At 43.6% G+C, this 20,784-nt stretch overlaps 1 pseudogene; it reads left to right on the top strand.

Moving 5' to 3' along the window:
• Positions 1–20,049, top strand: part of LOC139543415 (probable flavin-containing monoamine oxidase A) — a 44,665-nt pseudogene extending 24,616 nt beyond the window's left edge.
• The last annotated feature ends 735 nt before the right edge of the window (positions 20,050–20,784 follow it).

The following is a 20,784-nucleotide window of genomic DNA, read 5'->3' as shown; positions in this document are numbered from 1 at the left end:
TTCTCTCCCCTCTGACGTCCATTATAGCATAGTGACAAGTCATCACCTTTCTCCTGAGAACCCAATCTCCATACAGTGGGGAGAACAAGTATTTGATACACTGCCGATTTTGCAGGTTTTCCTACTTACAAAGCATGTAGAGGTCTGTCATTTTTATCATAGGTACACTTCAACTGTGAGAGACGGAATCTAAAATAAAAATCCAGAAAATCACATTGTATGATTTTTAAGTAATGAATTTGCATTTTATTGCATGACATAAGTATTTGATCACCTACCAACCAGTAAGAATTCCGGCTCTCACAGACCTGTTAGTTTTTCTTTAAGAAGCCCTCCTGTTCTCCACTTATTACCTGTATTAACTGCACCTGTTTGAACTCGTTACCTGTATAAAAGACACCTGTCCACACACTCAATCAAACAGACTCCAACCTCTCCACAATGGCCAAGACCAGAGAGCTGTGTAAGGACATCAGGGATAAATTGTAGACCTGTACAAGGCTGGGATGGGCTACAGGACAATAGGCAATCAGCTTGGTGAGAAGGCAACAACTGTTGGCACAATTATTAGAAAATGGAAGAAGTTCAAGATGACGGTCAATCACCCTCGGTCTGGGGCTCCATGCAAGATCTCACCTCGTGGGGCATCAATGATCATGAGGAATGTGAGGGATCAGCCCAGAACTACACGGCAGGACCTGGTCAATGACCTGAAGAGAGCTGGGACCACAGTCTCAAAGAAAACCATTAGTAACACACTACGCCGTCATGGATTAAAATCCTGCAGCGCACGCAAGGTCCCCCTGCTCAAGCCAGCGCATGTCCAGGCACGTCTGAAGTTTGCCAATGACCATCTGGATGATCCAGAGGAGGAATGGGAGAAGGTCATGTGGTCTGATGAGACAAAAATAGAGCTTTTTGGTCTAAACTCCACTCGCCGTGTTTGGAGGAAGAAGAAGGATGAGTACAACCCCAAGAACACCATCCCAACCGTGAAGCATGGAGGTGGAAACATCATTCTTTGGGGATGCTTTTCTGCAAAGGGGACAGGACGACTGCACCGTATTGAGGGGAGGATGGATGGGGCCATGTATCGCGAGATCTTGACCAACAACCTCCTTCCCTCAGTAAGAGCATTGAAGATGGGTCGTGGCTGGGTCTTCCAGCATGACAACGACCCGAAACACACAGCCAGGGCAACTAAGGAGTGGCTCCGTAAGAAGCATCTCAAGGTCCTGGAGTGGCCTAGCCAGTCTCCAGACCTGAACCCAATAGAAAATCTTTGGAGGGAGCCGAAAGTCCGTATTGCCCAGCGACAGCCCCGAAACCTGAAGGATCTGGAGAAGGTCTGTATGGAGGAGTGGGCCAAAATCCCTGCTGCAGTGTGTGCAAACCTGGTCAAGAACTACAGGAAACGTATGATCTCTGTAATTGCAAACTAAGGTTTCTGTACCAAATATTAAGTTCTGCTTTTCTGATGTATCAAATACTTATGTCATGCAATAAAATGCCAATTAATTACTTAAAAATCATACAATGTGATTTTCTGGATTTTTGTTTTAGATTCCTTCTCTCACAGTTGAAGTGTACCTATGATAAAAATGACAGACCTCTACATGCTTTGTAAGTAGGAAAACCTGAAAAATCGGCAGTGTATCAAATACTTGTTCTCCCCACTGTATATTTCTTCTTCTCCCCAGCTAAGATCCACTACCAACCTGCTCTACCCATTTAGAGAGAACACCTCACACAGAACATGCCTGTTGGGCACTTGATGAAGTTCGTCATCACCTACCAGATGGTCAGTAACACACATGCGCGCACACACACACACACACACACACACACACACACACACACACACACACACACACACACACACACACACACACACACACACACACACACACACACACACACACACACACACACACACACACACACACACACACACACACACACACACACACACACAATTTATTAACACCTTTGGCTCATAAGAGACTTGACACACATTGATAATAACACTAACACTTTTCTCATATAATGTTCAAAATATATTCTCAGTCTATACTGTATATGAACATGATTTGTTAAAAACGAAATGTTAGTCTAAAATAAATGTGAGATAATGTCTAGATCAAGTTTATAAATTGCATGGCTGGAATGATAAGACAGTAGATTGCACAATCAGATGGAACTGTGTAAATAGGCATTTTAACATAATAGATTTAGCAGGTTATAACTTGTGGGATAGACACCAGCTGGAATGCGCTTTTAACCAATCAGCATTCAGGATTAGAACCACCCGTTGTATAATATAATAATAATATACACAGTGGGATCTCTTGGGCACCTGTAAACATAGAGGGAATATCAACAATAAGGTCAGCACATAACTATATTGTCAGTATCCATTTTACAGTGCCTTCAGAAAGTATTCACATTCCTTTACTTTTTCCACATTTTGTTGTTTTTCAAAGTGAGATTAAAATGGATTTAATTGTCACTCTTTGTCAACGATCTACACAAAATTCTTTGTAATGTGAAAAATGTATTCTTAAAAAAATTCTTCAAGCTCTGTCAAGTTTTTTGTGGATCATTGCTAGACATGCCATAGATTTTCAGGCCAATTTGAGACAAAACTGTAACTAGGCCACTCAGGAAAATTCAATGTCGTCTTGGTAAGAAACTCCAATGTATATTTGGCCTTGTGTTTTAGGTTATTGTCTTACTGAAAGGTGAATGTATCTCCCAGCCTCTGTTGGAAAGCAGACTGAACCAACTTTTCCTCTAGGATTTGTCCTGTGCTGTATAACAATTTTGAAAAACATAATTCAACTTTCACATTGTGGGTTATAGTGTGTAAGCCAGTGTAAAAGAAAATCTCCATTTGAATAATTTTAAATTCATGCTGTAACACAACAAATGTGGAAAAATAACCACACTGAAGGTAAAACACTCTGACAAAATGTGAACATCCAAAGTAAGGATAGAGATTGACTTGACTTGAATTTTGAATATTAGATTCAGTGATGTGCTGCATCTGTTACATTTTTGTTGTGTTTTGCTCTAAGATGTCATAAAGTGTGAACTTTGCTATGAGCATTAGTGTGGTTTTACACAGTCATTTAAAACAGCACAATCTCTTCTGAATAGATGGAAGTTCATCCCAACAAGCATAACACATTTACAATCCACTAATTTTGGAAACCGCAGACCTCAAGTGTACTATTAAGCTAGTGCATCGGGGGCGATCTGTGTGTGGTAAGTGCATCTAGCTCATCCAGCTGTCATTCCCTCTCTCTCCTCTTCTCTCTCTGCTGCAGGCGTTCTGGTGTGAGAAGGGTTTCTCGGGAGAGATAGTGGCACGACCCTCTGCGGAGTGTCCCTTGAGCGTCACCTTCGACGGCACCAGTCCCAGTGGGAGTGCTGCTCTCGTGGGCTTCATCTCTGGCGTGCAGGCCTACGATTGGAGCTCCAGAGAGGATGGATGGAGTGATACGAGGCATATGACAGAGACACAGGGAAGGCAGCATAGACAATATGTGGAGTACACTCTCCCTGAACACGGCCCCGGGGGTCAGAGTTTCTATGAAGCGTAGATCATGTTATTAAAGACAGATATTGTTGAACTGTGAATAACCTAGCAAACAAGGCCCATGTTTTCACCCTGGTTGAAACCAGAGGCATCTATTGGATCATTACCCGACGGCTTCATTATTTTATTAAACATCCGGCTCGTGACATAACACCACCTACAGCTACAGAGATACAGTACAGAGCAAAACAGGGACACACAACACCTTGCTGTAGACTGCCTGTCACCAAATACATACCAGATAGATGATCGAGAATGAGAGAAAAAACAGTTCCACTCCACTGGTAAATGTGTGTGAGAGAGCTATTTTCACACTGTTTGTGATAGAAAACGCAGATAGACAGATAAAGTGATCCCTTTCACACAGTCCTGTGTTATCAGCTTCATATGGCAGCAGGTGAGAGACATGTGGAGAGGGAAAGAGAGAAAGAACATGGAGAGATAGAGAAGGTGTAAATGGGTATCATTTGGCTGAAGAGTATTGGGAAGGGTGCTTACTGGCAGAGTGTGGTAAATGGTGTTGTCACCCTTTTACAGTATATGGGCCAACATGAGTGGCTCCATATCCATAAAAAAAATGTCAGTAGTGTTGAAGTGTTCACTTCAACTTTTTGGCTAAATACAAGCTGCTACCTATTTTCAGCCTTGATATTTGAAGTGGTACACCTGGCTGCATCTCTGCTCTCAAGTGAACTATCAGATGGCAAGGCTCAAACTATTTCTTGTTGTGTCATCCATGAGCCCTAAAACAAAAGAGCACACAAAACACTCAAACTGGTATTCTTTCAAAGACGTATTATGAAAAGAGAAAATACAAACCAGATTGCACGCCAGTCCATCTGTGATTATAAGCAGATGAATAAACGAAACTGCATATCAGTGGGATTCTACAAATCAAATAGAATCAGTCCAAGAAAAAATAGGTTCCCATGTCGTTAATCATGTTTTCTCAACTGAAAATTCTTACATCAGCTGATGTCACAAAGTGCTGTACAGAAACCCAAAGCGCTGTACAGAAACCCAGCCTAAAACCCCAAACAGCAAGCAATGCAGAAGCATGGTGGCTAGGAAAACTCCCTAGAAAGGCCAGAACCTAGGAAGAAACCTACAGAGGAACCAGGAGTAAATGCCAGTTGGCTTTTCATAGCCGATCATTCAGAGTATCTCTACCGCTCCTGCTGTCTCCAGAGAGTTGAAAACAGCAGGTCTGGGACAGGTAGCACGTCCGGTGAACAGGTCAGGGTTCCATAGCCGCAGGCAGAACAGTTGAAACTGGAGCAGCAGCACGGCCAAGTGGACTGGGGACAGCAAGGAGTCATCAGGCCAGGTAGTCCTGAGTCATGGTCCTAGGGCTCAGCTCCTCACACACTCAGAGAGAGAGCGAGAGAGCGAGAGAGAGAGAGAGAGAGAGAGAGAGAGAGAGAGAGAGAGAGAGAGAGAGAGAGAGAGAGAGAGAGAGAGAGAGAGAGAGAGAGAGAGAGAGAGAGAGAGAGAGAGAGAGAGAGAGAGAGAGAGAGAGAGAGAGAGAGAGAGAGAGAGAGAGAGAGAGAGAGAGAGAGAGCGAGAGAATACTTAAATTCACACAGGACACCGGATAAGACAGGAGAAATAATCGAAATTTAACAGACTGACCCTAGCCCCCTGACACATAAACTACTGCAGCATAAATACTGGAGGCTGAGACAGGAGGGGTCGGGTTTATCCGGGTTGCCGGAAAGTAGAGCAATACAGTACTCTAACATAGAGGTGACAAAAGCATGGATTACTTTTTCTGCATCATTTTTGGACAGAAAGTTTCAGATTTTTGCAATGTTACGTAGATGGAAAAAAGCTGTCCTTGAAACAGTCTTGATATGTTCGTCAAAAGAGAGATCAGGGTCCAGAGTAACGCCGAGGTCCTTCACAGTTTTATTTGAGACGACTTTACAACCATCAAGATTAATTGTCAGATTCAACAGAAGATCTCTTTGTTTCTTGGGACCTAGAACAAGCATCTCTATTTTAAAAGTAGAACATTTACCACCCTCCACTTCCTTATGTCTGGAACACAGGCTTCCAGGGAGGGCAATTTTGGGGCTTCACCATGTTTCATCAAAATGTACAGCTGTGTGTCGTCCGCATAGCAGTGACAATTAACATTATGTTTCCGAATGACATCACCAAGAGGTAAAATATATAGTGAAAACAATAGTGGTCCTAAAACAGAGCCTCGAGGAACACTGAAATTTACAGCTAATTTGTCAGAGGACAAACCATCCACAGAGACAAACTGATATCTTTCCGACAGATAAGATCTAAACCAGGCCAGAACTTGTCCGTGTAGACCAATTTGGGTTTCCAATCTCTCCAAAAGAATGTGGTGTTCGTTGGTATCAAAGACAGCACTAAGGTCTAGGAGCATGAGGACAGATGCAGAGCCTCGGTCTGACGCCATTAAAAGGTTATTTGCCACCTTCACAAGTGCAGTCTCAGTGCTATGATGGGGTCTAAAACCAGACTGAAGCGATTCGTATACATTGTTTGTCTTCAGGAAGGCAGTGAGTTGTGGGAGAGTAATGAGAGATTCGATATAGGCCGATAGTTTTTTATATTTTCTGGGTCAAGATTTGGCTTTTTCAAGAGATGAATTTATCACTGCTGAAGTGAAAGCCATCCTCTCTTAGGGAATGCTGCTTTTTAGTTAGCTTTGCGACAGTATCAAAAATACATTTGGGATTGTTCTTATTTTCCTCAATTAAGTTGGAAAAATAGCATGATCGAGCAGCAGTGAGGGCTCTTCGATACTGCACGGTACTGTCTTTCCAAGCTAGTCAGAAGACTTCCAGTTTGGTGTGGCGCCATTTCCGTCCCAATTTTCTGGAAGCTTGCTTCAGAGCTCGGGTATTTTCTGTATACCAGGGAGCTAGTTTCTTATGACAAATGTTTTTAGTTTTTAGGGGTGCGACTGCATCTAGGGTATTGTGCAAGGTTAAATTGAGTTCCTCAGTTAGGTGGTAAATTGATTTTTGTCCTCTGATGTACTGTGGTAGACGGAGGGAGTCTGTAAGGGCATCTAGGAATCTTTTGGTTGTCCGAGAATTTATAGCACGACTTTTGATGATCCTTGGTTGGGGTCTGAGCAGATTATTTGTTGCGATTGCAAACATAAAAAATGTGGGTTCGATAGTCCAGGATTATGAGGAAAAACATTAAGATCCACAACATTTATTCCACGGGACAAAACTAGGTCCAGAGTATGGCTGTGGCAGTGAGTAGGTCCGGAGACATGTTGGACAAAACCCATTGAGTCGATGATGGCTCCGAAAGCCTTTTGGAGTGGGTCTGTGAACTTTTTCATGTGAATATTAAAGTCACCAAAAATGTGAATATTATCTTCCATGACTACAAGGTCCGATAGGAATTCAGGGAACTCAGTGAGGAACGCTGTATATGGCCCAGGAGGCCTGTAAACAGCAGCTATGAAAAGTGATTGAGTAGGCTGCATAGATTTCATGACTAGAAGCTCAACTTTAAATTTACTATCGTAAATGTTAGCAACACCTCTGCCTTTGCGGCATGCGCGTGGGATATGGTCACTAGTGTAACCAGGAGGTGAGGCCTCATTTAACACAGTCAATTCATCAAGCTTAAGGCATGTTTCAGTCAGGCCAATCACATCAAGATTATGATCAGTGATTAGTTAATTGACTATAACTGCCTTGGAAGTGAGGGATCTAACATTAAGTAGCCCTATTTTGAGATGTGAGGTATCACAATCTCTTTCAATAATGGCAGGAATGGAGGAGGTCTTTATTCCAGTGAGATTGCTAAGGCGAACACCGCCATGTTCAGTTTTGCCCAACCTAGGTCGAGGCACAGACACGGTCTCAATGGGATAGCTGAGCTGACTACACTGACTGTGCTAGTGGCAGACTTCACTAAGCTGGCAGGCTGGCTAACAGCCTGCTGCCTGGCCTGCACCCTATCTCATTGTGGAGCTAGGGGAGTGAGAGCCCTGTCTATGTTCGTAGATAAGATGAGTGCACCCCTCCAGCTAGGATGGAGTCTGTCACTCCTCAACAGGCCAGGCTTGGTCCTGTTTGTGGGTGAGTGCCACAAACTGGGAAGGGTCCAGAGACAATTACTCGATGCCGACACATCTTTCTAGCTGATTTACACGCTGAAGCTATGTTGCGCTTGGTGACCTCTGACTGTTTCATCCTAACATTGTTGGTGCCGACGTGGATAACAATATCCCTATACTCTCTACACTCGCAAGTTTTAGCTTTAGCCAGCACCATCTTCAGATTAGCCTTAACGTCAGTAGCCCTGCCCCCTGGCAAACAGTGTATGGTCGCTGCATGATTCGTTTTAAGTCTAATACTGCGGGTAATGGAGTCGCCAATGACTAGGGTTTTCAATTTGTCAGAGCTAATGGTGGGAGGCTTCGGCGTCTCAGACCCCGTAACGGGAGGAGTAGAGACCAGAGAAGGCTCGGCCTCTGACTCCGACTTGCTGTTTATTGGGGAGAACCGGTTGAAAGTTTCTGTTGGCTGAATGAGCGACACCGGTTGAGCATTTCTACAGCATTTCCTTCCAGAAGCCATGAGAAAATTGTCCGGCTGCGGGGACTGTGCGAGGGGATTTATACTACTATCTGTACTTATTGGTGGCACAGACGCTGTTTCATCCTTTCCTACACTTAAATTACCCTTGCCTAACGATTGCGTCTGAAGCTGGGCTTGCAGCACAGCTATCCTCGCCGTAAGGCGATCGTTCTCCTGTATATTATGAGTACAGCGACTGCAATTAGAAGGCATCATGTTAATGTTACTACTTAGCTTCGGCTGGTGGAGGTCCTGACAAACCACGTCCAGATAAAGCATCCGGTGTGAAAAAGTTGAATGAAAAAAGTAGAGTGAGGGAAAAACTAAAAATATAAACGGTAATTAAAAAGTAAAACCGTAAAGTTGGCAGGTAGCAAAGTAAGGTTTGCAACAAAACGCACAGCAGCACGTAAACAGGTGAAACAGATCAGGGCTTCCTAGTAGTGATGTTACGTTTGATACTGGAGCTCCAAGGCATGGAGACGCTAAGATTTCAACATGGAAATGTTGGACTTGAGCCTTGATCTTTAATTTCTTAGAAAGTAAACATTCATACCGTAGTAAAAGACTAGTTAATTCATTATGGACACTGACCTATTTATGACCTGTTGCTCCTAAAGTGTATGGTCATAAAAAAACATGAATCAGGGTAAAGAAGCAGAGGAGACATGTTAACTGTCTGAAGTAACCCTCAGTTTAAACCTATATAATGATACGTTATACTGTATGTCATGAAATGGAGTTTTACAGGAATACTATAATCTGGCAACATTTGTCCCTCTGCGCTGTGTTGAACGTGGACTTGTGGCCTGGCCCTCTGGTCTCCACACCCCATCTCTCCTACTATAACTCAACCAGAGACGTGAGGTATTCACATCGATAGTCCACCAGTGGACCTCAGCTTGAACTGGCTTCTTGGAACTGCATTCATATTTTAACAGGCCAAGCTTATTTCTGTGCATGATGAGAGAATGTGAATTCAAAGCTTCAGGATTAAGACTCTAATTTCTCCTGTTCAGCTGAGCGAGAGGAGGGATGCTGCCATTCTCAGCCTGGTGAAATACCTGGGAGAGGAGGCTGCTAGCTACATCCACTATGAGGAGAAAGTAGGTGTCTAATTGGCCTAGATATAAATGTCATAGAATGTCAAGCCTGAATAGGACAGTCATACTTGAACGTTGGGTCTTAGTGGCTGCATAACCCCTTAAACCTCTTCGTATTTAATAATATGCCTAGTATAATATTATTTATATAGTTATAGTTATATAACTAACTAACTTATATAACACTGGGAAACCTTGGGACTGTGTTGGATGAGCAGTAGACTGGAGCCTCTCCACTAAACCCGCTGTTCCGTCTGCTATCATGGTCCCGGGCTAGTAACTGCTTCAACAACTGCACACTGGGTTTTCTCATAATATCTCTACAGCAAGAACATTTGAGCAGCATGAAGGGCAAGGGTCAATCGCTCCCCTGGGACTAGTCAGTCTTGTAGGGAAGTAGAAAACACACAGATCGCTTGTCGCCGTGACACAACACACTACCAAGATTGACAAACGAGCACATTGGCCTGACAGATGTTGTCTGTTGCAATATGTTAGCATTCTGCTCCCTGGGCGGCGTTTCATGCGCTTAAGCTTTGAATGGCGAGGAAGAATTGCCTCCGAGGAATCCAGGGCTAGGGAGGGCATGGGGGTTGATGATTTTCCCTGCTTGACTAGTTACGAGACTCTGGAGGGAGAAACAATATAGAGAGATGGATATCAACAAGTAGGAGATACAGTGAAGACTGATAGAGGAAGTGAGTGGACAGGTGGATTCACACAGAACACAGTGGGACTATTAGTGCTTAATTTGAGCCGGATCCTGCTGGAAAAGGATCCGGCACCTCTCAGATTTGACTTAGTTCGTTCCGGCACCTATTTGTCCCGGATCCAGTATCTCTTGCAGCATGATTTATGAATTATTTCACTGTTTGCACTGTAGACATTCTAATAAAACGATCAGCATTAAATCAAGTTGCCTCCTTGTTATTTCTCCCGCCCCCCAGAAAGACCATCATGTAAAAGCGTGGGAATCCTTCTGTGTAATCATCCTATCCTGCCACAATGATTCCAGACCTGCTCTCTTATTTGTAGACATAGAGTTTATGGGGAGGGCCGGTGGGGTAAGTAACTGATACTGGCACAGGTCTTGTCTTGGTAGTGATGGTCAGCTAGTGAAGAGGTCCCTACGTAATCATGTCACGTAGCTAGGCTAGTCATCTCACTACTGAATTTGAAACGTGGGAAAGACAAATAAAACAAATCACCACCGGCACCTCCACTCATGCAAAATTCAAAGCTGGGCTGTACAGCGACAGGCCCGCTAATGGGGGAAATCGACTGTTAGGAGTTAAATGGACTTGACATGGGGAGAGTCATTGTGGGAGGTTTTGAAAACTAAGGTAGGAACATCTTTTTCCTTTACAAACTTATTCTGTACTGTGAAATGAATATGGATATTGTCACAGGCAGGAGGCCTATATATTCCCATACTGTATGTGTGTTCTGCTGTCATCTACATTGATTTATTTTATTTGAAGTTCTATTCAGATATTGTGATATTTGTTCTACTGCTACATTGATGTCTGGAAAATGATATGAAATTCAAGTCTTGTAAGCCCTACAGCTGAGTATGTGTGCATATGCATATGGCAGGTGTTCTGATGTATGTTGCTGTACATTAATGTCTTGAAAATGTGGCTTATAAGAAATTCTGACTTGTGTAAGCACCATAGCTTTACTCGAGTACGTGGGGATACTATAGAGTATAGCCTACGCATGGCGGCTGTTCTGCAGTGACGTCTAAATTGCTTTGAATTAATCAGCTGTCCGTTTCACCCCCATAGATAGTAGGCTACTTGGCTGTTTACTCCAGATAATCCCCCTCTCACGCTCACTATGGGTTCTGGGACCTCCCGATTTACAAATGAAGTACTGGGGAATATGACATACATTGGTAACCTAGAAGAGGTGTGGTGCGTTGAGACATAATGTTACAGTTGAAAAGCAGCATCATTTTACAGAGAAAAGCAGCAGAATCTTACAGAGAAAAGCAGCAGAATCTTACAGAGAAAAAGCAGTGTAATTTTACAGAGAAAAGCACAAACCTCGTTATCTTATCTCTGGTTTTCAGTAATTGATTAATTTCAACATGCAAACACATTAAACACATTAACATAAAAACTGTTGTGCTGTATGTAGTGAATAGAGAAGCCTGTGTTTGTGTGTCTGCTTCTGTTGTTGTAGTAAATAGAGATGTGTTGTGTTGTTGTCTCTAGGACTGTACTGTATGTTCTAGATGTGTGTTCTAGATGTGCTCTGCTGTGTGTTGTGTTGCAGGACTGTGTGTTCCAGATGTGCTCTGCTCTGTGTTGTCAGGACTAGGCCTTGGAAGAGTACAGCGGGGGTTGTCCTGTTAATGTCATGGCACCGGGCTGCTGACATATTACCACCCCAGCCTCTGCACGCCCTGTGGCAGGAAATAAACCCTGCTAAGCTGCTACTGTTCTAAACCTCCCCTCTAGTCCCCTCCATCCCTCCTCTTCATCGGCAATATCCTACCTGCACGTAACGCCACTGACATATCTACCCTGTCTATATTTACCAATGACCGCTATTATACCCCGCTCCTTCACCACCCACATCTTGTCTATGCCCTTTCCTTCCACCATAACACACTCACACACACACACAATCAGCCTCTGTAACCACCGTATGGCCCCATAACAAACCCGAACCAGCACCAGCTAACCCCTGAGCAACTACCTGAACTAACATAAAGGAGAACAATATGAGTGATTACTTCTTCACTATGAGACATTCGTCGAGGCCCAAGGAAAATGGATGTGGGGTCGGAGGGGACATCGCTTTCTTGGGAAGATGGTCACATAATGAATTTGCAATGGCCTGTTAGGGGACCCACACAGCCGAACGGAAAGAGGGGAAGAGAGGGGGAAAGAGTTAGGGAGATAGTGGAAGAGGGATGGAGAGAGAGGGAAAGATAGATGTAGAGAGAAAGAGCACACATCAAATCAAATGTATTTATAAAGCCCTTCTTACATCAGCTGATATCTCAAAGTGCTGTACAGAAACCAAGCCTAAAACCCCAAACTGCAAGCAATGCAGGTGTAGAAGCACGGTGGCTAGGAAAAACTCCCTAGAAAGGCCAAAACCTAGGAAGAACCCTAGAGAGGAACCAGGCTATGAGGGGTGGCCAGTCCTCTTCTGGCTGTGCCGGGTGGAGATTATAACAGAACATGGCCAAGATGTTCAAATGTTCATAAATGACCAGCATGGTCAAATAATAATAATCACAGTGGTTGTCGAAGGTGCAGCAAGTCAGCACCTCAGGAGTAAATGTCAGTTGGCTTTTCATAGCCGATCATTAAGAGTATCTCTATCGCTCCTGCTGTCTCTAGAGAGTTGAAAACAGCAGGTCTGGGACAGGTAGCAGGTCCGGTGAACAGGTAAGGGTTCCATAGCCGCAGGAAAAACAGTTGAAACTGGAGCAGCAGCACGGCCAGGTGGACTGGGGACAGCAAGGAGTCATCATGCCAGGTAGTCCTGAGGCATGGTCCTAGGGCTCAGGTCCTCCGAGAGAGAGAAAGAAACAGAGAAAGAGAGAATTAGAGAGAGCATACTTAAATTCACACAGGACACCGGATAAGACAGGAGAAGTACTCCAGATATAACAAACTGACCCTAGCCCCCCGACACATAAACTACTGCAGCATAAATACTGGAGGCTGAGACAGGAGGGGTCAGGAGACACTGTGGCCCCATCCGATGATACCCCCGGACAGGGCCAAACAGGAAGGATATAACCCCACCCACTTTGCCAAAGCACAGCCCCCACACCACTAGAGGGATATCTTCAAGCACCAACTTACCATCCTGAGACAAGGCCGAGTATAGCCCACAAAGATCTCCGCCACGGCACAACCCAAGGGGGGGCGCCAACCAAGACAGGAAGATCACGTCAGTGACTCAACCCACTCAAGTGACGCACCCCTCCTAGGGATGGCATGAAAGAGCACCAGTAAGCCAGTGACTCAGCCCCTGTAATAGGGTTAGAGGCAGAGAATCCCAGTGGAGAGAGGGGAACCGGCCAGGCAGAGACAGCAAGGGCGGTTCGTTGCTCCAGAGCCTTTCCGTTCACCTTCACACTCCTGGGCCAGACTACACTCAATTATATGACCCATTGAAGAGATGAGTCTTCAGTAAAGACTTAAGTTGAGACCGAGTCTGCGTCTCTCACATGGGTAGGCAGACCATTCCATAAAAATGGAGCTCTATAGGAAAAAGCCCTGCCTCCAGCTGTTTGCTTAGAAATTCTAGGGACAATTAGGAGGCCTGCGTCTTGTGACCGTAGCGTACGTGTAGGTATGTACGGCAGGACCAAATCGGAAAGATAGGTAGGAGCAAGCCCATGTAATGCTTTGTAGGTTAGCAGTAAAACCTTGAAATCAGCCCTTGCCTTAACAGGATGCCAGTGTAGAGAGGCTAGCACTGGAGTAATATGATCACATTTTTTGGTTCTAGTCAGAATTCTAGCAGCCGTATTTAGCACGAACTGAAGTTTATTTAGTGCTTTATCCGGGTAGCCGGAAAGTAGAGCATTGCAGTAGTCTAACCTAGAAGTAACAAAAGCATGGATTCATTTTTCTGCATCATTTTTAGACAGAAAGTTTCTGATTTTTGCAATGTTACGTAGATGGAAAAAAGCTGTCCTTGAAACAGTCTTGATATGTTCGTCAAAAGAGAGATCAGGGTCCAGAGTAACGCCGAGGTCCTTCACAGTTTTATTTGAGACGACTTTACAACCATCAAGATTAATTGTCAGATTTAACAGAAGATCTCTTTGTTTCTTGGGACCTAGAACAAGCATCTCTGTTTTGTCCCGAGTTTAAAAGTAGAAAGTTTGCAGCCATCCACTTCCTTATGTCTGAAACACAGGCTTCTAGCGAGGGCAATTTTGGGGCTGCACCGTGTTTCATTGAAATGTACAGCTGTGTGTCATCCGCATAGCAGTGAAAGTTAACATTATGTTTTCGAATGACATCCCCAAGAGGTAAAATATATAGTGAAAACAATAGTGGTCCCAAAACGGAACCTTGAGGAACACTGAAATGTACAGTTGATTTGTCAGAGGACAAACCATTCACAGAGACAAACTGATATCTTTCCGACAGATAAGATCTAAACCAGGCCAGAACTTGTCCGTGTAGACCAATTTTGGTTTCCAATCTCTCCAAAAGAATGTGGTGATCGAAGGTATCAAAAGCAGCACTAAGGTCTAGGAGCACGAGGACAGATGCAGAGCCTCGGTCTGACGCCATTAAAAGGTAATTTACCACCTTCACAAGTGCAGTCTCAGTGCTATGATAGGGTCTAAAACCAGACTGAAGCATTTCGTATACATTGTTTGTCTTCAGGAAGGCAGTGAGTTGCTGCGCAACAGCTTTTTCAAAACGTTTTGAGAGGAATGGAAGATTCGATATAGGCCGATAGTTTTTTATATTTTCTGGGTCAAGGTTTGGCTTTTTCAAGAGAGGCTTTATTACTTCCACTTTTAGTGAAATTGGTACACATCCGGTCGATAGAGAGCCGTTTATTATGTTCAACATAGGAGGGCCGAGCATAGGAAGCAGCTCTTTCAGTAGTTTAGTTGGAATAGGGTCCAGTATGCAGCTTGAAGGTTTAGAGGCCATGATTATTTTCATCATTGTGTCAAGAGATATAGTACTAAAACACTTAATTGTCTCTCTTGATCCTAGGTCCTGGCAGAGTTGTGCAGACTCAGGACAGCTGAAAAAAGACTACCGTTTACTCTAGAATACTACAGTATTTACTTTAGAATTCTATAGTAAACTGTAGTATACTGTAGAATATTATACTACACACTGTAGTATCCCTCGATCGTGTGTAGTACTTATTATAGAATGTTGTAGTATACAACACTAAATACTACAGTCTGAAAAGCACAACACTTTTTTAACTATATTAAATACTACAGTATTCAATTTGCATACAGTCCATTCAGAAAGTTTTCAGACTCCTTGACTTTGTCCACATTTTGTTACGCTACAGCCTTATCTTTATTTTCCCCTTATCAATATACACACAAAACCAATAATGACGTAGCAAAAATAGGTTTTTAGAAATGTTTGCAAATTCATAAAAAATGTCAAACTGTAAAATCACATTTACATAAGTATTCTGACCCGTTACTTAGTACTTCGTTGAAGCACCTTTCGCAGCGATTACGGCCTTGAGTCTTCTTGGGTATGACGCTACAAGCTTGACACAACTGTATTTGGGGAGTTTCTCCCATTCTTCTCTGCGGATCCTCTCAAGCTCTGTCAGGTTGGATGGGGACCGTCACTGCGAACCTATTTTCAGGCCTCTCCAGAGATGTTCGATCGGGTTCAAGTCCGGGCTCTTACTGGGCCACTCAAGGACATTTAGAGACTTGTACCAAAGCCACTCATGCGTTGTCTTGGCTGTGTGCTTAGGGTTGTTGTCCTGTTGGAAGGTCAACCTTCACCCCAGTCTGAGGTCCTGAGAGCTCTTGAGTAGGTTTTCATCAAGGATCTCTCTGCACTTTGCTCCGTTCATCTTTCCCTCGATCCTGACTAGTCTCCCAGTCCCTGCCGCTGAAAGACATCCCGACAGCATGATACTGCTACCCCAATGCTTCACCATGGGGATGGTGCCTGGTTTCCTCCAGACGTGACACTTGGCATTCAGGCCAAAGAGTTCAATCTTGGTTTCATCAGACCAGAGAATCTTGTTTCTCATGGTCTGAGAGTATTTAGGTGCCTTTTGACAAACTCCAAGCGGGCTGTCATGTGCGTTTTACTGAGGAGTGGATTCCGTCTGGCCACTCTACCATAAAGGCCTGATTGGTGGAGTGCTCCAGATTTGGTTGTCCTTCTGGGAACATTCTCCCATCTCCACAGAGGAATTCTGGAGCTCTGTCAGAGTGACCATCGGATTCACTTTGTCATTATGGGCTATTGTGTGTAGATTGATTCAGATTTTTAATTTTTCATCAATTTTATAATAAGGCTGTAACATATCAGAATGTGAAAAAAGTCAAGGGGTCTGAATATCTTCCGAATGCACTATATGCAAGCAGCAATGCCCATATAGAACACAACAGAATCTGTGGATTACCCAAACCTCCCATATCTCTCATCCAGACCCATGAGGTGCTTTAAGATCACTGCATGATCACCAGCAGCATACCTCCCTGCATCCTTCTGCTGGCTTGCTTCTGAAGCTAAGCAGGGTTGGGCCTGGTCAGTCCCTAGATGGGAGACCAGAAGCTGTTGGAGTTCCAGTAGGAGGCATTCTTTACTCTGATCTAAAAAAATATCCCAATGCCCCAGGGCAGTGATTTGGGACATTGCCCTGTGTAGGGTGCTGTCTATTCCCCAGGTTGTTGCTGTAAATAAGAATGGGTTCTCAGTCAACTTACCTGGATAAATAATTAGAGGAGATTTTAAATTATGTAAGAAACTGTAATGACTTTAAAGAGCTCCCCAATGAATGGAAGCCCTAACCAGAGGATGTTCACTGTTTGTTATTGTGCTGGACAAACTCTTGTTCTACCCTTCATTATAACTGTGTGTCAGCTGAGGATGAACAGCCCAACACACAGACATCCTCCGCTCACATGTAAGTGATCTGTATATATATCTATATTTATATAGGAAGAGAGAGAGACCCATTCAGTTGGTGAAAGGCACTGTGGTTAAAGTGACCCAGGTGTTCAGGCATAAGTAAGCCTACGCATCCATAATGCATGCAGAGTAAACATGTATCTGCTAGAACATGCTGGAACATCTGGACAGTGTTTTTATTCATAGATGTTGAGAGTCAGTGAACATTATTTTTTGTTTTCTCTTCAGAGTCATGTAATAGTATCTAATCACATTTTAGATCAGAGTGTTCTGCTACAGGCTCTCTATTAGCAAATCATCTCAATCAGAAGTAAATAACACGTTGTCCTGTTTGAAGCATATTCTAGGTGCAGGTGTCATTTCTCATTAGCTTTCACTCTGATGTCACAGATAATCACCCCCGCTTGTTTCAGGATTGTACTCTCATCGTTGAAATATGTTCCTATTTAGCATTGACAAGCAATGAAATAAGCATGGTAAATATTTCAGTGTGAAGACAGCTGGCAGGGAGTGATAACTGTGAATGCAGATGATTCCATACTCTACATGTAAGCATCCAAAGCCAGTGTGCTCACTGAAATTCTAAATAAGGAATTACAGTCAGTATCAGAATGGGTGATTAATAATAAACTGGTCTTAAATACATCTACAACTAAAAGCATTGTAGCTACACTATATATACAAAAGTATGTGGACACCCCTTCAAATTAGTGGATTTGGCTATTTCAGCCACACCTGTTGCTGACAGGTGTATGAAATTGAGCACACAGCCATGCAATCGCCATAGACAAACATTGGCAGTAGAATAGCCTTACTGAAGAGCTCAGTGAATTTTAACGTGGCACCGTCAAAGGATGCTACCTTTCCAACAAGTCAGCCCTGCTAGAGCTGTCCCGGTCAACTGTAAGTGCTGTTATTGTGAAGTGGAAACGTCTAGGAGCAACAAAGGCTCAGCTGCAAAGTGGTAGGCCACACAAGTTCACAGAACGGGCACCGGCAAGTGCTGAAGCGCGTAGCGCGTAAAATTTGTCTATCCTCTGTTGCAACATTCACTACCGAGGTCCTTACTGCCTCTGGAAGCAACGTCGGCACGATAACTGTTAGTAGGGAGCTTCATGAAATGGTTTTCCATGGCCGAACAGCTGCACACAAGCCTAAGATCACCATGCGCAATGCCAAGCATCTGCTGGAGTGGTGTAAAGCTCGCCGCCATTGGACTCTGGAGTGATGAATCACGCTTCACCATCAGGCAGTCCGACAGACGAATCTGGGTTTGGTGATTGCCAGGAGAATGCTACCTGCCCCAATGCATAGTGCCAACTGTAAAGTTTGGTGGAGGAGGAATAATGGTCTGGGGCTGTTTTTCATGGTTCGGGCTAGGCCCCTTAGTTCCAGTGAAGAGAGATCTTAACGCTACAGCATACAATGCCATTCTTGGCCATTCTGTGCCTCTAACTTTGTGGCAACAGATTGGGGAAGGCCCTATGCTGTTTCAGCATGACAATGCCCTCGTGCACAAAGTGAGGTCCATACAGTAATGGTTTGTCGAGATCGGTGTGGCAGAACTTCACTTGCCTGCACAGAGCCCTGACCTTAACCCCATAAAACACCTTTGGGAGGAATTGGAACGCAGACTGCGAGCCAGGCCTTATCGGCCAACATCAGTGCCGACCTCCCTAATGCTCTTGTGGCTGAAAGGAAGCAAGTTCCCACAGCAATGTTCCAACATCTAGTGGAAAGTCTTCCCAGAAGAGTGGATTCTGTTATAGCAGCAAAGGGGGACCCAACTCCATATTAATGCCTATGATTTTGGAATGAGATGTTTGACGAGCAGGTGTTCACATACTTTTGCTAATGTAGTGTATTTGGTTCAAGACATTCTCTAAGACCTCAGCCTTAACTGGAGTTGTGCATAAATGGTGTGACCATTGAGAAAGTTGGGGAAGTTAAACTCTTAGGTATAACATTTGGTGGTCAATTATCATGGTCAACTCATATTGACAATGTTGTTGTGAAGATGGGGAGGGGTATTTCTGTTATAAACAATATATATATTTTTGACACAAAAATCAACTATACTAGTTTTTCAGGCTCTGGTCTTGTCCCATCTTGACTACTGTCTGGTAATATGGTCTGGGGCAGCAAATAAATACCAATAAAAGCTGCGTCTGGCTCAAAACAGAGCAACGTGGCTTTAACTGCGCATACAGAACTAAGATCAACAACATGCATGCCAGTATTTCCTGATTGAGGGTTGACGAGAGATTAACTGCTTCTCTTCTAGTTTTTATGATAAATATTACTGTGATGAAAATTCCAGATTGTCTGCATAATCAAATAACATTAATCTCAGACACCCATACAAACTCTACGCCCAAGACATGCCACCAGGGGTCTCTTCACAGTCCCCAAGTCCAAAATTCACGGCAACGCACAGTATTATAAAGAGCCGTGATCGCATGGAACTCCCTTCCAGCTCCAATTACTCAAGTAACATCAACAAATATTAAACAAAATGTCATGGAACGGCGGGGACTGTGAGGGGACACACACATAAACACACACATTATTTTGGGGTGGTTGTAGTGTTTGTATTATTGTTACATTTTTCTGTTGTATTGTTTGTATAATGTTATATTTTAAATTTGTGTGTGACTGTCCTTCTCTCAGTGTATCAGTGTTTTGTTACTTGTCATGTTTTGTGTTTTTTGTGGATCCCAGGAAGAATAGCTGCTGCTCCTGCAAAAGTCAATGCGGATCCAAATAAACAAATAAAATGAACTCTCCTTCCCAGGATCCACTGGGCCGGCACAGAGACGGCCACCCAGTGGTGTGGCTACATGGATGGGGCAATTCAGTCAGGTCAGAGGGCAGCCCTTGAAGTCCTAGCCAGGCTGTGCCCTTTCACCCTGACCCAGGAGGAACAGGAGGCTGTGCAGGCTGCCCAGAACCAGAACCATGAGTCTGGACCATGCCAACACATACCTTCCACATCCCATCTCCACAGGGCTCTGATCCTCACCACGCTCATCATGGCCACTGCTGTACTATTGGCTCAGCCACAGCTCTGCCGAGACTGGATTGGACAGGCTCGGCAGGTAGTGCTACGGAGGTTTGCTTTGTGGCAGTAAAATATGCTGTTGTGTTGGCAAAACATCCACTTGACAGGGAAATGCCTCCGCTCACAGATATGTAAAGATGTTAAATACGATTGAATTATCTGTGACATACAGTACGGTTAACACTGTTTGCCTGGTGGACATTTTTCATTTAAAGAAATGTAATGCTTGTACGGTGTAATGTGGTGGTGGTGGTGGGTGGGGGTGAGACTATACAGAAAAAAATATTTTACTTTGGACTGCATTGTACTGTAAGTAAATTAAATTATATGTAAAGGGTTTTATATATGAACATTCCCTACAGTCGTATTAAGTCATACAGTCCCGTCAGAAAGTATTCACACCCTTGACTTTTTCCACATTTGGTTGTGTTACAAAGTGGGATTAAAATGGATTTAATTGTAATTTTTTTGTCAACGATCTACCCAAAATACTCTGTTCTAAAAATTCTAAAATGTAAAAAAGTGTATGAAAATAAAAACACATACAGTGGGGAGAACAAGTATTTGATACACTGCCGATTTTGCAAGTTTTCCTACTTACAAAGCATGTAGAGGTCTGTAATTTTTATCATAGGTACACTTCAACTGTGAGAGACGGAATCTAAAACAAAAATCCAGAAAATCACATTGTATGATTTTTAAGTAATTAATTTGCATTTTATTGCATGACATAAGTATTTGATCACCTACCAACCAGTAAGAATTCCAGCTCTCACAGACCTGTTAGTCTTTCTTTAAGAAGCCC

The sequence above is a fragment of the Salvelinus alpinus genome, chromosome 18 (assembly GCF_045679555.1).
Source record: "Salvelinus alpinus chromosome 18, SLU_Salpinus.1, whole genome shotgun sequence".
Taxonomy (NCBI): Eukaryota; Metazoa; Chordata; class Actinopteri; order Salmoniformes; family Salmonidae; genus Salvelinus; species Salvelinus alpinus.
The sequence above is the reverse complement of the archived record's forward strand: the minus strand, read 5'-3'. Positions and strand labels throughout refer to the sequence as shown.